Genomic DNA, 15345 nt, shown 5'->3' with positions numbered 1-15345 from the left:
GAGATGAAGAGACTTTATTGTGCATGAGTTTAGTCCCACATTAGAAGTCTCTTGGCTTTATTGTTGGTTTAAATTATGACACATGCATCGATGTTGTAAATATATGCATGGGGAGGGACTCTCTCACGCGTGAGTGCGCAGGGGTGGGTGTAAATCCTGTGCCCAGATTGTACTGAACCAATGTTAACTCGTGTGCGAGCACGATCTGCGCATGTCGAATGTCGGACCGGTTGAGGTAAAATTTGCCCAAAAGAATAAACCAACATATTGTCACTTGAATCTCTTTTTGCTATATGCTCAAGAGTGTAACGGAAGCATTAATGTGAAATTAATGGCGATTCCGTAACGTCTCGACATTAATGACAGTATTAAACTCCATTACCAACATATGCTTCCAATAGTTAATGACTAAGACTGGTTTCTCCTCCTCCATCCTGGGAGATATATGGGAGGATTATATACATAAATCAGATTATGAGTTGAATTAATGGAGAATCATTATGAAGATATTTAGATTTTAAATTTGTAAATATTATAATAATGATAATTTATATTTTGTTTTTTTTATATATTTCTTCAATTCAATGAAAATCAAATGAGAAATTTTCCATCAATTTTTTTTTTGTCTTTCACTCCCTATCCCACCCTAAGGTGGAATTGATCGATTGCTGCAAAAAAATAATCAGAAAATGATGTCTTATCTATTGGAAATATGAATGGAATAAAGAGGTGGAGATGAAGAGACTTTATTGTGCATGAGTTTAGTCCCACATTAGAAGTCTCTTGGCTTTATTGTTGGTTTAAATTATGACACATGCATCGATGTTGTAAATATATGCATTGGGAGGGACTCTCTCACGCGTGAGTGCGCAGGGGTGGGTGTAAATCCTGTGCCCAGATTGTACTGAACCAATGTTAACTCGTGTGCGAGCACGATCTGCGCATATCGAATGCCGGACCGGTCGAGGTAAAATTTGCCCAAAAGAATAAACCAACATATTGTCACTTGAATCTCTTTTTGCTACATGCTCAAGAGTGTAATGGAAGTATTAATGTGAAATTAATGGCGATTCCGTAACGTCTCGACATTAATGACGGTATTAAACTCATTAATGGTGATTTTGTAATGTCTTAGTATTAATGGCGACATTAAACCCATTAATAATGATTTCGTAACGTCTCGACATTAATGAAAATATTAAACCCATTAATTATGACATTAAACCTAGCATTAAATGATCATAATTTGATCATTTATTGCAGACAAGGTAAGAGCTCCTATATAAGAATGCTGGATCTTGAGCAAAGAGAGATGCGTAAGAGAAGCGAAAGCAAGAGAATTCCTCCACCTTCGTTCCTCGATTCTTCTCTAATCGTGCATTCGCTTGGCTAAACTACTCGTGTAGCACTCAAGTGCATTCTCAGTTCGCCACGAACAACCAGTGTTTGGTTGCGTTCGTGGTTTTATCGTTGTATCCTAGGAAACAAACAACAACAACAACAAGAACAACAACCAAGCCTTTTCCCACTAGGTGGGGTCGGCTGTATGAATTCTTTTACGACATTGAGCTCTATCTCCTATTATATCATCATCTATATTTAAATAAATTTTATTTTATTTTATTGTTGCTAACCAAGTCTTTTTTGGTCTTCCTCTTCCTCATTTGATATGCATGTTTATTATAATTTCACATCGTCTAACTGGAGCATTTATTGGTCGTCTAAGTACATGTCCGTACCATCTTAAACGTGTCTCTCGGAGTTTTTCCTCAATAGATGCAACTCCGACTTTCTCTCTAATGCTCTCATTTCTTATTTTATACATCTTTGTATGTCCACACATCCACCTTAACATCCTCATCTCTACAACTCTCATCTTCTGCTCATGTGCTTGAGTCATAGCCCAACATTCAGCTCCATATAACAAAGCAGGTCTAACTGCGGTTTTATAGAACTTACCTTTAAGTTTAAGAGGTACTTTACGATCACATAAAACACTCGACGCTCCCCTCCATTTCACCCATCTTGCTTGTATTCTATGTAAGACATCTCTCTCAATCCCTCCATCATTTTGTAAAAATAATCCTAAATATTTAAATCTCTCGGTTCTGGGCAACTCGTCCTCTCTTATCTTAACAATTGTTTCATTACTTCTAATATTGCTAAACTTAAATTCCATATATTCTATCTTTAATCTACTAAGCTTAAAACCTTTCCCTTCTAGTGTTTCCCTCTAAGATTCTAGCTTAGCATTTACTCCTTCACGTGTCTCATCTATCAAAATAATATCATCTGCAAACAACATACACCACGGTACTGTGCCTTGAATGTGCGCAGTGAGTTCGTCCATAATTAGTGTAAAAAGATAGGGACTTAGAGCTGATCCTTGATGTAACCCTATCTTTATTGGAAATGCTTCAGTTACTCCGCCTGAAGTCTTTACTCTGGTCATTACATCCTCATATATATCCTTAATTAGTTCAATATATGTTACGCTAATACCTCTCTTTTTTAAAATTCTCCATATAATTTCTCTTGGGACTCTATCATAAGTTTTTTTTAAGTCAATGAATACCATGTGTAGATCTTGTTTTTGCTCCCGATAGTTTTCAATTAATTGTCTAAGAAGATGTATAGCTTCTATTGTCGACCTTCCAGACATGAACCCAAATTGATTTTCTGTCACTGTGGTCTCCTTCCTTAATCTTTTTTCTATTACTTTTTCCCAAAGTTTCATAGTATGACTCATTAGTTTAATACTCTTATAGTTTACACAATTTTGTATGTCTCCCTTGTTCTTATATAAGGGAACTAGAGTACTTATCCTCCATTGATCAGACATTTTTTTCATTTTCAATATCATGTTAAATAATTTTGTAAGTCATTCAATACTTTGTTTCCCTAAGCACTTCCATACCTCTATCAGAATATCATCTGGTCCAACGGCTTTTCCATTGTGCATCTCTTTTAAAGTTTGTTTTACTTCTAAAGTTTGAATTTTATGATAAAAATTAAAATTTCTATGCTCATTTGACCTAATTAAATTACCTAAGTTAAGTTGGTCACCTAAACCTTCATTAAAAAGTTGACAAAAATACATCTTCCACCGCTCTTTTATTTCTCCATCGTTTACTAATACCCTATTACATTCATCTTTAATACATTTTATTTGGCTAAGATCTCTTGTTTTTCTTTTTCTCACTTTAGCTATTCTATAAATGTCTCTTTCCCCTTCTTTTGTATCCAATTTTTGATATAACCGTTCAAAAGTTTCATTTTTTGCTTCACTCACTACTTTCTTAGCTTCTTTCTTGGCTATTGTATATATTTTTTATAAAGTTTTCCTCGTTCTTACAAATATATAATTCCTTATAAGCTATTCGTTTTTCCTTCACTTTCTCTTGTACTTTCTCATTCCACCACCAAGATTCTTTACTTAGTGGTGCATGTCCCTTTGACTCACCGAGTACACTCTTAACTACTATTTTCAACTTTGATATCATCTTATCCCATGTTGTATTAGAATCATCGTATATTTCACCTAATGCTTGTACTTCTACCTTCTCCTTAAATATATATTGCTTCCCATCCTTTAACTTCCACCACTTAATTCTAGGAATTATATATATTTTCTTTCTATTGATACTATGTTTGAGATGTATATCCAACACTACTACCCTATGTTGGGTAGTTAAGCTTTCTCCAGGGATGACTTTGCAATCTTTACAAATCTTTCTATCCTTCTTCCTAACCATAAGAAAGTCAATTTGTGATTTATTATTCCCACTTTTGAATGTGACTAAGTATTCTTCTCTTTTCTTAAAAAATGTATTAGCTAATATAAGGTCATATGTTATCGCAAAATCTAATATAGTTTCCCTTCCTCATTCCTCGTTCCAAACCCATAACTCCCATGTACTCTCTCATATTCCTCATTTTTCACTCCGATATGCCCATTTAGATCACCTCCTATTAAAATCATTTCATTTGGTGGAATATTTTGTAATATTTCATCTAAGTCCTCCCAAAATCTTGATTTGGTAGCTTCATCTAATCCTACTTGTGGTGCATATACGCTAATTATGTTCATAGTTTCTTTCACCACTATTATCTTAAGGGTTATAATTCTATCCCCTTTTCTAACTACTCCTACAACTTCATCCTTTAACAAACTATCTACAATAATACCCACTCTATTTCTTGCTTTACTCTTTCCAGTGTACCATAATTTAAAACCTGAGTTCTCTATCATCTTTGCCTTCTCACCTGCCCATTTTGTCTCTTGTACACACAAAATATTAATTTTTCTCCTAATCATCATATCTACTACCTCCATTGATTTACTAGTGAGAGTTCCTATGTTCCATGTTTCAAATCTTAGATTATTAATTTTCCTATCATATTTGTTCTTATCTAACCTATGGTGTGAGAACTCTTGCCTATTTAACACTACACCCCAGTTCTCGTGGAGATGTAGTGGTCCTTGCTGAGATATTACAGTCGGACCCTGTAACGCGAACTCTTGCATATTTATCACTACACCCGAGTTCTAGAGATGTAGCGGTCATTGCTGAGACGTTACAGTCGGACCCTACAACACGTTCTTTCCGGGGAACAACCTAGCATTAGCACAATAGTTTAATGAATTCATTCATTGAATATTTGCCATAGTTTGACGCTGACTGGCAACCTAACGCAACCCTCCTCCTTTATCCGGGCATGGGACCGACCATGACCGGCCGTCATGGGCAGAGTTTATCCTAGGAAACAGACGCCTCGAGGAAATTTCGAAGCACAACTGGAGGTGGGGAAAATCTGTTTCAAGGAAACTATGACCATTGCAAGGCTCGGTCTCTTCGCCTGTTCGACCACTTCACCCGTCGGCGGCTTCGCTGGCTCATACTTTGTTGCTCGAACTCGGTGCTCTGTCTGCACTTAGCAATTAGCAGAAACCAACCCCCGCTAGCAATTTGAGATTATCAGCTCATGTCATCTTGACAGATAAGTTAGAATTGGTTTTGTGTAATTTCAATTCAGTTAATTCCCCAATATCTCCGATAACAGATTATCCAACAATCTTGAAACAGATTCAATTCTGTTGAGATGACCACAGAACAGAATATTGAAGTGCAATAGACTCAACACGGTCATGCCCCCTCCGCCCCGATTGGAACTGTGTTAATTAGTCATGGGGAAAAACCAAAGAAGTTCAGTGGGCTGAACTTCAAGAGGTGGCAGTAGAAGATACTCTTCTACCTGACCACACTCAATCTGCCTCAGCTCTTGATCGAGGACCTTGCCAAGTGTGCTGAGGATGCTGATGCACAAACCATCAGTGCAGTGGAGGCATGAACTCATTCCGAGTTCCTTTGCTGAAACTACATCCTCAACTGCCTTGCCGACTCGCTGTACACTGTGTATAGCATGAAGAGAATGACTAAGAAGCTATGGGAGTCCCTGGACAAGAAGTACAAGACGGAGTATGCAGGGGCCAAGAAGTTCATCGTGGGCTGATTCTTGGATTACAAGATGGTTGACTCCAAGACGGTGATCAGCCAAGTCCAGGAGCTTCATGTGATCTTGCACGAGATCCACTCAGAAGGGATGGTTCCGAGTGACACCTTCTAGGTGGCTACTATCATTGAGAAGTTGCCTCCCGACAGGAAAAACTTCAAGAACTACCCGAAGCACAAGCGGAAGGAGATGAATGTGGAAGAACTCATTGTTAGACTTCGCATCAAAGAAGACAATAAGAGTTCAGAGAGGAAACTATTCTCTCAGGCTACTGTGAAAGCCAACATGGTCAAACACGGTTAAAGTTTGAAACAGAAGAACCTCAAGTCTTCCAAGATGGGACCCAGAGGAGGCATCAACAAGAAGAAGTTTTCTGGAAAGTGATTCAACTGTGACAAAGTAGGTCACAAATCTTCGAAGTGCAGGAAGCCAAAGAAGAAGCAGGAGGCCAACTCGAACGAGGGACCAGAAATGGACGACCTTTGCGTAGTGGTCTTAGAACTGAACTTGGTCGATTCAAACCCACAACAATGGTGGATCGATACTGGAGCTACTAGACATGTGTGTTGCAACAAGGAGCTGCTCCACAACTTTGAAGAAGTCACTGGGGATAAACTGTTCATGGAAAACTCAGCAACCTCGGACATCATGGGCCAAGGAAAGGTGGTGCTGAAGATGACCTCAGGCAAGGACATTACTCTGAACAATGTCCTGTATGCTCCAGAGATTCGGAAGAATCTAGTGTCCGAATACTGTTAAGCAAGCATGGTTTTTGCATTATTTTTGAGTCGGACAGAGTTGTATTGTCCAAGAATGGAATATTTGTAGGAAGGGGCTATGAATCTGATGAGCTATTCAAGCTTAATGTAATGCCCATTATGCCCAAGATAAATAAAAATGGAAGCTCTTTCACTTATATGCTTGAGTTTTCATGTTTGTGGCATGGTAGACTAGGACATATTAACTATGATGTGTTGCATAGATTAATAAATATGCAAAGCATACCTATATTCCACCTTGACCCAAAACACAAGTGTGAGATTTGTGTTGAAGCAAAAATGATAAGGTCATCCTTTCAACATATTGAAAGAAGTAACGAACCACTCGGGCTAATCCACACCGATGTGTGTGACCTCAAAGGTACACCAACACGTGGTGGGAATAAGTACTTCATTACTTTTATAGATGATAACACAAAATATTGTTATGCGTATCTTCTCAAAAATAAGAATGAAGCTATAGAGAAATTTTCTCTCTATAAAAATGAAGTTGAAAACTAGCTTAATAGAAAGATTAAGGTGGTTCAAAGTGACCGAGGAGGTGAATATATATAACCATTTGCTAAGTTGTGTACTGAACATGAGATCAGACATGAAACAATAACTCCTTATACTCCTCAGTAAAATGGAATTATTGAGTTGAAGAATCACACTCTAAAGGAGATGATGAATGCTCTTCTATTGAGCTCTAGATAGCCAGAGTTCATGTGGGGGGAAGCTGTGTTAACAGCTAATTACCTTTTAAATAAGGTGTCCCGGAAGAAAATAGATAAGAGCCTTTACGAGTTGTGGAATGGAAGACAACCGTCCTACAAATATTTACAAATATGGGGGTGTTTTGCCAAAATTTTGTTACCTGATCTGAAAAGGATTAAGATAGGACCAAAGACTGTTGATTATATATTTATTGGATATGCACAGAACAACAGTGCTTATCGGTTTGTTGTGTATGAATCACAAATACGAGAGATACACAAAAACTCGATAATAGAATTGAGAAATGCCTCATTCTTCGAGCATGTATTTCCTTATAAGACCCGAAAGGATGCTAGCTCCTCAAAGCATGCATATGAAACACAAGGTGAAGATGATGATGAGGAACCAGTGAAGGTTGAGCTTAGACGGAGCAAAAGAGCTCGGGTAGAAAAATCCTATGGATCGGATTTTATCACTTTTATGTTGGAAAGTGAGCCTCGAAGTTACTCAGAAGCTGTAGGCTCTTCTGATGGACCTCACTGGCGAGAGGCAATTGCATCTAAAATAGACTCTATCTTGCAAAATCACACTTGGAAATTTGTGGATCTTTCTCCGGGAAGTAAACCACTAGGTTGCAAGTGGATCTTCAAGAAGAAAATGAAATCAGATGACACAATTGATAAGTATAAGGCAAGATTGGTAATAAAATGATACCGATAATAAGAAGGCCTTGATTAGTTTGATACGTATTCTCCCGCATCGAGAATAACTTCCATTAGAATATTGTTGGCTATTGCCGCTCTATGAAATCTCGAAATATATCAGATGGATGTAAAGACTGCCTTTCTAAATAGAGATTTAGAAGAGGAAATCTACACAGAGTAACTTGAGGGGTTTTCTGTGCTAGTACAGAAAAACAATGTATGTAGATTAGTGAAGTCATTATATGACTTGAAACAAGCACCAAAGTAGTGACATGAAAAATTTGATAATGCCATGAAGGAATGTGGATTCAAGATTAATGAATGTGATAAATGTGTCTACATGAAAGACACAGAGAGTGACTATATCATTTTGTGCCGATATGTAGATGATATACTTATCTTTGGGAGTAATGATAAGATAATCAAATCCACTAAAAATATGTTGAATTTAAGATTTGACATGAAAGATATGAGCCTAGCTGATGTGATTCTAGGAATCAAAATTCTTAGAACAACAGAAGGACTTGTTCTTAGTCAATCCCATTATGTGGATAAAATTCTTGAGAAATTCACCAAGGGTGATACTGCATTGGCATGAATGCCGATAAATACGAGTCAACATCTATCGAAAAATCGAGGTAAAAGTATCTCTCAGCTAGAGTACTTGATGTTGGCCATTTTGCATGTCACGTGATACATCAAATTAATTAATTTTTGAAAACCCATATTAAACCAAGAAAAGAGATGTAGCATAGGTGTCCCAAGTCATATTTTTTTCCAAGCGAACTAGATAATGTGTGAATGATTTAGATGTGATATTCTTTTTTGGGGTTTTCTAATGGAAATAGAGTTCGGTTACTACTAAATTAGAGTTGAAACGACAAGTTAACCAAACCAAGTGCAATGAAATAGAACATATTCTACTACAGAAATTTAATCTACACAAACAAGTAGCAAAATGACATAAAACCAACTAAAGTAAACTCCAACTGAATTACAAGAAGAAAACTAAATTAGTCATAATAACTAGCTAGACCAACCAAATCCTAAGTAAAAGAAACTTTTCTGAATCTAGATCAAGATCTATATGCAGAATTCAAATTGGGTTGAAGTTGAATGAAAAGAGAAACAAGTAAGAACACAAGATTTAACAATAACATCTAGGATCTAGGTTAAGAGAACATTCCACAAACTTAGTTCATCGATCTATTCCTTCCCTCTGTCGGTACACAAAGTTGCTTCTGGGAACGCCCTTCGAGCAATCAACTGCGAAATTCTGAACTCCTAGCTGAGTCAGACGTTCATAGCTCGTGGAGAATGCCCCTTCAAGCTCGTGATTGCCTGAATCCACCAGTATTCAAAGAACAGAGGATTGAAATTGGAAGAACTTGTTCGGATCAATTCCGAAGTCACAGTTGGAAACGAAGATGAAATGCATTCGGAAGAACTGGAAAAACTCTGCAGACACTTCAGTTGGATGATGGCAGCATCAGATCGGGGAACACCCTCAAATCTGTATGTGGATGACACTTGCGATCTCAAAATCGTAAATCGGGGAATGCCCTTTATCGCGCCACGCTCCTTGATCGCCGGACGCCGGATGGTTCGAAACTCGCCGTCGATGATGGAATTCAACCTCAGATCTGGAAGTGGAATGGGAGCGTCGGGGATGAAGATTGATCCTGTCCGAACCAAGAGTCAGCGGACGCTGGGCACGTGGCGCTCTCTGCTGGATCCTCGAGTGCTCCGGCGAACCTGCAACAAAACCGAGCCGGGAGGGGTGTCCCGGCGACGGTCCTCCGACGCTCAAGTCAGGCGAGGAATGACAAAAAGGTGGCCTCAAGATGAAGACGTGCATACCTCCGGTGAAGAAATTGAGGCCTTATATAGACCCCTCGAAGAAGCCTGGGCGCGCCAATCAAAGCAATCACCTGCATTTGACCATGCCCAGGCATGGGTCTGTCAGAAGGGCCATGCCCAGATATGGATCCGTCAGAAAAGGCGTCCCTGAGGCCATACTGCTACTGTATCAACCTTTCCATGATGTGACGGCAAGATCCTCCATCGTGCAATCTTGTGTACGGCCTAATCATTAGACATGCTTCTACCGATATCCCATATCCCGAGCCGAGCGCATAGGCCGCTCGGCCACCTTTTTGCCCCCTCGCCCTTATTTTGTCCGGGCGGGTTGCCCGCTCGGCTCTTTGGCCCCTGCCGTTCGGGCTCCCGGTTGGCCCTTCGATCCTCCTGCCTTGGCGTTGGACACCCAACCCCATGGATGGGTTATCTCTAACTCCGCTCGGACCAACCCGGCTGATCGACTCGGCCATTAACCGCTTAGTCACCCCTTCATCGGTTCTCAAGCTAAGACCCTTCAGGAAGTGGGTCCCCCGTTCTTACTGCCGGATCACTTGCCTTCCCTTCAAGTCTAGTCGAAGGAGGCAGTGAGTCCGACTGACTGGACTATATGTGTCCGAGCGGGCGGTCGCCGCTTCCATAATCTTCCTTTTAGCCGTTCGGCCCTTATGCCGGATTCAGCCGCTCGGCTCTTCGTTTCGGATGCCTTGTTGTTCAACGTGGACGTTTGCTTGCTTAAATCTTCTCGAAAATCACGCAAATCCTTCCCATTAAGTCGCAGCATGCGCGGTATGACGCGCATTAATTGCGCCTAGTGGCAAGGCGCCACGTGGCTCTTCTCACGTGGCGGTGATGATTAGTACGATGGGACGCGATTGCTTTGAAATAGACGGTCGGATGAAGGCCTAGTCTTTCGTGACCTGCATCCGACGGCGGAGGCCAACCAACCTCGGCAATATAAAGCCTCCGTCTTCTCCCTTCGCCGCGTGCTTGCTCGTGCTTCCTCCGTCTGCCTCCCCTGCCGCTGTAGCCTCCGACGGTCCAGTCCCAGTTTCCGGCTGCTACCTTTTCCCCGGTGATCTTTTCCGCCCGTTTCCTTCTCAGTGAGTCTTCTTCCTTCACTTACTAGGTTTTCCCTGCTCATTTCGTCTTTTTCGCTCCCCTTCTTTCGATTTCTTGCTATCCTCTTGCCTCTCCGAGATGGCAAGTTCCTCTGAACCCGCCACCAACGTTCACGGTCCCTGGTATATGACCATGGAGAGTCAGTTTGATGAGGAGGGTGCTCGGCGCCTTGTTCGGACGTATGGGATTCCCAACAACTATGAAATAATTATAGCCGACCCGACTGACCGACCGCATGATCCGCCGATCGGCACAATCTGTTTCTTTTTAGACCAATTCCAAGGTGGCCTTAGATTTCCTACCCATCCCTTTATTGTAGAGGTTTGTAACTATTTTCGCATCCCGCTCGACCAACTTTAGGCTGCTGAGCGGGATGGTCGTCCTCTTCAAGCTGCACAGTATCCCTCTTGACCCCAAAATATTCCACTTCTTCTTCTACCCCAAACAATCCGAGCTAGGCACTTTCATTTTCCAAAGTAGAATAGGCTTTAAATTTTTGATAACATGCCGACCTCCAACAAGCACCTGGAAGGAGTTTCTTTTATATCCGACTTCGAGGCGATTCGAACTAGGTGGCGGACAGTCTTGACTCGGTAGGAGCTCGGCAAGTTCGAAACAATCCCTATCTTCATGCGTGAACTGGTTGTCCGTCACGATACAAGATCGACCGATTCTTTGCTCAAGGTGTTATATATTTTGGGTTATCTCCGTTCCAATCTTCCCTACCGTATGGGTAAGAGACTCTTTACTCCCTTCACCTTTTTTATCTAACTGATTTTAATTTCTTCTATTGCAGCTGAAGTCATGTGGTGCTCCAAAGCTACCGCTCATCTGAAACTGAAGGCCGTGGAGATCGAGGCTCCCTAGCCGCCCGGCAGGTGCAGGAGAGGGAGGGGCGCAGTCCGCTCCTGAAACAGAAGCTGCCCCATCCGCTTCAGCGGAGGTTGAGGCGGAAATTGATCCTGTTTCCTCGGCTCCCGCCGAGCTGGGAGTTCCCCCGGTTGGAGCTCCACCGCTAGAACTTCGGCGGAAACTCTGGTCCTCCGCCACCCCAAGAGGGGGAACCACATGAGCCGATCGGCGTAACTTCGCCCGATCGCACGCCGTCGCAGATCGGGACTCCTGTGACATCGCCTCCTGCGCAGCCCACCGACTCTCCTTCCCGGACTCGTCGCCGCTTACGTCGGTTGGGCGAAACTTCCACCATAGGGGAGTCCTCTGGCCAGGCGACTGCAGCTGAACACCCAACCATCAAGACCACCCTCCGATTCCCATCGGAGGAATATTTACTGTCCGCCGATCGGCCCTCAAGCCCCGTTCACGAAATAACCTTGACGGGCCCGCTTGCCAAGCTTTTTGAGGACGCGCAGATTCAAGCGGCCCTCATGACGCCCAAGCAGCTTGGCGACAACAACATGCAGCAGGCCACTCAGGTATTCATTTTTCTTCCTGTTCCATGCCACTATTTGATTCCTGATTTCATTATTTCCTTTACAGCGCTGGGCTGAGCAAATCGCCACTAGCCGTCGGCTAGCCGAGCTGGAGGGTCTCCTGGAAAAACTTCAATTGTCGGAGGGTCCGTCGAGCGGGAGAAACAAACCCTCGAGGCCGAACAGAAGAAGGCTGCCGATCTGGCTGCGGAGGTGGCCCGACTCGAAGACTTGGTGAAGAAGCGGGACGGGGACGTGAAGCGCGCCAGTGGCCGGAAGAGGCGAGCGATTGCTGATCTGGATAAAATGAAAGTCGAAGTCCGGGCCCTAGATCAGCAGTCTAAGAAGCTAGAGGCCGAGCTGAATGCCGAGCGAGAGATCCGTTCGGCGGAGCGCACAAAGGCCGAGGTGGACTTGAAGGCTGTTCAAGACACCTTAACCGCTTCCCGCGCGGCATTCAGAAAATATAAAGAGGGTGAGCCGAGCCGCCTAGCAGCCGCGCGCCAGGAATACCTCCACTCGGAGAGGTTCGGCCTAAAATTCGGTGGCAACGTCTCTTCCACTTTCGCCAAAGCGGTCAAGGTCACCGTGACATGAAGAAAGGCACCTTCCCGAGGAATGACATTCCCCCTCGACCTGGAGGCCATGATTGATGATATTCCTGACGCCTTCTTCAGCTTTGAAGACCCTGAGTGAGGCGGGTTATTTCGAGTACCTTCTGTATTTCATCCGCTCGGCGGATGTAAAATTTTTGTGCGTGCCGTTCGGCATAATTCTTCTTCTAAAGAAACGCTGCTCCTTTGTTTGTTTTCCTACTCATTGTCCATAATATTCTGCTGTTTGCTTAACGTTGATACTTAGAGTTAGTCCTGCTCTTAAGGGTTCTCCTTCACGCGTCCGATCGGCTTGGCACATTGCATAGGGTCCGAGCTAGGTAGCCTACTCACTTTGCACGTATCTTGCCTGCGTGAAGTCCACAAAGCCAAGTATCGAAGGACCAACTCCCAATCGGGCCTGAATTTTTTAATATTTGTAGTTTCCACGGTCTTACTTTGATATTCGTTTTTCCGCTCGGATGTTTATAGCCGATCGGCGCGGCTCTTGATCTTTAACGACGGTGCTCGTCGGCGCGGATGTTTATAGCCGATCGGCGAGGCTCTCGATCTTTAACGACGGTGCTCGTCGGTCTTCCGCTCGGAGGGTTTATAGACGCCGGCTCGTCTCTCGATTTTTAACGACGGTGCTCGTCGGCGCGGATGTTTATAGCCGATCGGCGCGGCTCTCGATTTTTAACGACGGTGCTCGTCGGTATTCCGCTCGGAGGTTTTATAGACGCCGGCTCGTCTCTCGATTTTTAACGACGGTGCTCGTCGGGCGGATTTTATAGATCGGCGCGGCTGTCGATCTTTAACGCCGGTGCTCGTCGGCGCGGATGTTTATTGCCGATCGGCGGCTCTTGATCTTTAACGACGGTGCTCGTCGGCGCGGATGTTTATAGCCGATCGGCGCGGCTCTCGATCTTTAACGACGGTGCTCGTCGGCGCGGATGTTTATAGCTGATCGGCGCGGCTCTCGATCTTTAACGACGGTGCTCGTCGGGCTCCCGCTCGGGGTTTATAGGCGCCGGCCGTCTCGATCTTTAACGACGGTGCTCGTCGGCGCGGATGTTTATAGCCGATCGGCGCGACTCTCGATTTTTAATGACGGTGCTCGTCGGTATTCCGCTCGGAGGTTTTATAGACGCCGGCTCGTCTCTCGATTTTTAACGACGGTGCTCGTCGGCGCGGATGTTTATAGCCGATCGGCGCGGCTCTCGATCTTTAACGACGGTGCTCGTCGGCGCGGATGTTTATAGCCGATCGGCGCGGCTCTTGATCTTTAACGACGGTGCTCGTCGGCGCGGATGTTTATAGCCGATCGGCGCGGCTCTCGATCTTTAACGACGGTTCTCGTCGGCGCGGATGTTTATAGCCGATCGGCGCGGCTCTCGATCTTTAACGACGGTGCTCGTCGGCATTCCGCTCGGAGGTTTTATAGACGCCGGCTCGTCTCTCGATTTTTAACGACGGTGCTCGTCGGCGCGGATGTTTATAGCCGATCGGCGCGGCTCTCGATCTTTAACGACGGTGCTCGTCGGCGCGGATGTTTATAGCCGATCGGCGCTGCTCTTGATCTTTAACGACGGTGCTCGTCGGCGCGGATGTTTATAGCCGATCGGCGCGGCTCTCGATCTTTAACGACGGTGCTCGTCGGCGCGGATGTTTATAGCCGATCGGCGCGGCTCTCGATCTTTAACGACGGTGCTCGTCGGTCTTCCGCTCGGAGGGTTTATAGACGCCGGCTCGTCTCTCGATTTTTAACGACGGCGCTCGTTGGTCTTCCGCTCGGAGGGTTTATAGACGCCGGCTCGTCTCTACGGTTTAACGTCTGGGCTAGACGGCCATCGAGGTTGACTCCTTACCAGGTCAAGCGACCTTGGCCTTCATATCCCGCGCTTTAACAATATTTATGCCCGGCCGAACAGCACGGGTCATTTGCTTGCGAAACTGATCGGCAGGGAGGCTTTCCCTATTCGGGTGCTTGGCTCGGATAATCCCTATGCCCCTTTTACCCAAGAACGTACTCCTGGCCGAACGGCTCAGGGTCTGCTCCGAGCATTTTGGCTCGGATAATTTATATCCGTCCGAATGGTACGGGGCTTCCGTTTTTAGAGCGTTTGGCGCCAATTTGATCCGTATACCTCCGGCCGAGCGGTTCGGGGCCTTCGTTGTCGAGCACTTGGCTCGGAAAACCATATACCTGGCCGACCGGCTCCGGCCTTCGCTCCAGGCAATAACCTCCCTCTATCATCCTGAGCAGCGCAGGGCTTTGGTTTCCTTCCTGCCACACTAGTATGCAGCCCGGCCGAACTGCTCGGGGTCTTCGATTTCGAATGCTTTTATTCTATACGCAGCCCGGCCGAACGGCCTGGGGTCTTCGGGTTCGAGCTCCCGGCTCGGATACAAACCTCCCGGCCGATCGGCTCGGGGGCCTTCGGTTTACGATGATAATGCCTTATATTCGCTCTTTTGACTTTTCATCTCTGCATTTCAAGTATTTAGTCGAAAAATGAAATACACAGGGTGATTTACAGTGATACACCTTTCACCCCGCCCGGTAAGGCTGGAGGTGGTTCGCGCTCCACGGCCTATCTAGCTGCCGTCCGTCCTCATCCTCCAGATAATACGCGCCCGAGCGGAGCTT

Source organism: Zingiber officinale, chromosome 8A (assembly GCF_018446385.1).
Source record: "Zingiber officinale cultivar Zhangliang chromosome 8A, Zo_v1.1, whole genome shotgun sequence".
Classification (NCBI taxonomy): Eukaryota; Viridiplantae; Streptophyta; class Magnoliopsida; order Zingiberales; family Zingiberaceae; genus Zingiber; species Zingiber officinale.
The sequence above is the reverse complement of the archived record's forward strand: the minus strand, read 5'-3'. Positions refer to the sequence as shown.